This window comes from Penaeus vannamei, chromosome 35 (genome assembly GCF_042767895.1).
Source record: "Penaeus vannamei isolate JL-2024 chromosome 35, ASM4276789v1, whole genome shotgun sequence".
Lineage (NCBI taxonomy): Eukaryota > Metazoa > Arthropoda > Malacostraca > Decapoda > Penaeidae > Penaeus > Penaeus vannamei.
Genome location: NC_091583.1, coordinates 10,493,217 through 10,495,716, shown reverse-complemented (window position 1 = coordinate 10,495,716; position 2,500 = coordinate 10,493,217). Strand labels below are relative to the sequence as shown.

Below are 2,500 nucleotides of genomic sequence, written 5' to 3'. Positions count from 1 at the left end.
ACAAGCTTCATCTGATCTGATTGTGCGGTGATAGTCATTATATGATGCCACTCCCTGCTTGGTCTGCAACAGCTCTGGCATGTATGTACATGCCACCGAGTGCCAAGGGGTTAAGGGGCAAGCACAGCAAAGTAAAATATAGAATATATACAGCAGTTCAGATCATTTCTTTAGATAAGAATTTGTGGGCTCACATAAATGCCATCCCTGAATAACAGTATCAGCCATTTTGAATTTATTGGTTAGATAATTGCATTTACACAATTTTTTCGAACAAATCACATTTACTATTTCTATAATGATAATGATAACAAAAAAGCACTGGTTCATTACTGAGTTTGGTTATAAATAAGATTGAGAGTTGAAAACAGTTATCCCCCGAACTAGCAGTGAGTTATTGGTAATGGGTACCCGTATGCTCCACTGTAGTTTTATTTTGCCAGTTTTGTTTTGGTAATCCTGATAATGGGGGAGAGCATGGAGTACATTAGAGAAATTATAGGGTAAAACAGGCAGAAATGAAAAGAATTAAGAACAGTATGTTAAATAACAAACACAAAAAAGTCAGTGAAACCTTGCTGATGTGCTTGCCAACATTGAAGCACAAGTTTGAAAATGTCTGTATAGCTAATATGCCCTTCCCCCAGATCCCCTGTGGTCTTTGCAACACATTATAACCATATACTCTCTAGTATATGGTGATATATCCGTGGTATCATACAATACATGTCCTAACTATATACCTCAATGTATTGTACAATGTCTTATCCATACCACCCAACCACTAAAGGCATGGTTCAGCTGGTCTTGTTTATGTCTTTGACCTGACTTATGTCCGAGTGCCTATCCAAAAGTAGTGTTTCAACTTTGAAAAGCACCACCGTAATAGACCACGCAAGCGTCTCGCTTGAATAATGCTATGCATAGTACTTCCCGTTTGAGCAACATGGAGCACAAGGACTTATTCCCTGTTTCACCATACTTTTGTGTTTCAGACAGACTGTAAATGTGAGTGTAGATTCATAATTTCAAATTTGCTATTTCTTGTTTATTTATTTTTGGTAATAAAAAACAAATTTTGTGATTATCAACTCTGAATGTATTATATAAAATCTCTAATATGACTCGTTGATTTTATAGATATTGATAATTTCTTAAATGAATTACAGGCAATGATTTTAAATTGCACCCTGGAAAGCCTGGAGATACCCGAGTAGAAACACACTTTATGTCATGTTATCACTGGCTGCCCTGAGTCCCCCAGATTTCACACCAAAGTGACTGATTCAGGCCAGACCTGCGCTTACATAAGAATTGTTGAACTGTACCTTTAGCAGGAGAGCTCTACCCCTTAATTCCCTGTGGTGTTCAAAACAAAATGCTCTTGCTATATAGTAGTGATATGAAGTGCAATATAATTCCTTTGATTCTATCTATAATTTGCTGTTGGACAACAACTTTTGTTGTGCAGCAAATGCCTTTTTCTTCACTTTTGTCTATTTTCTGAATTATTTGATATCTAATTGCACTTATTTAATACTTGAAGCACTTGATGGCTCAGATATCATATGATGGATACTATCTAAATATATATCTCGCATGGCTACCTTTTTCTTTCTTATTTGCTTTATTTCTTATTTGTTGCCAGTAATTGATACAGTAATATAAACAAAAACCATTATTCCTGTCCTTTGTCAAGGAATAGAGGCTTGTGAAGTTGTTAGGAGTCCTTGTTATGAAAATGCATGTGCAGAAGTTTATTATAAGGCTGCATCCACACCAATGACCTGTTGCTTGGAGACAAATTGGAGACATTGTGGGGGACACTATAGGAGACATTCAGATACAAATTTCCTGATATGCATGGGGACATATTTTACAGTATTGAGAGACATGTCGGCAATAAGAGTTGACTTGGTGAAACTGTCCGAACCATGTTGGTCTGTTGGGTGGTGGGAGGTCTCTGACGACATCGCCTCGTCCACACCAGGACTGCCAACATGTCGCCCAAGAAATCTATACCAACATGTTTAATAAGATGTTCCTCAACGACTTAACAACTTGTTACCCTACTTGTCAATCTTAATGTTCCCCCCTGTGTTTTATTACTGCTGTGGAAACACCTTATAAGTTGTATAAATGACTGTTAGAAAGTTGTAATGACAGCACATTAAATTCACATGACAAGACAGGCATTGATTTCAAAATATGTAATTTTCACAAGTGCATAATAATACAGAAACTAAAATGGTCTGTTACTGTAAAGAATATAGTAGTCAGTACAGTATTTGATACCATATTGTAAATATCTAGATTATTATTGAAAAATTAGGTTGTGGTTAGAAGTTTAAATGTTATTTTATAAATGCAATATGAGAGTGCACTTATTTGTAAAACTTTGATAATGTTATTTACACCACATAGAATGGGAATGTATGATTTTCTTTTCCTTTTTCTTGAAGAATTGCTAAATTATCATTGCTAAATGTGTAAAATAGTG

General features: G+C 35.6%; 1 protein-coding gene across 1 annotated transcript in view; it reads left to right on the top strand.

The window, feature by feature from the left end:
- NSD (Nuclear receptor binding SET domain protein) overlaps positions 1 to 2,500 on the top strand; it is a gene marked incomplete in the record, with an annotated part of 47,907 nt that overhangs the window by 25,423 nt on the left and 19,984 nt on the right.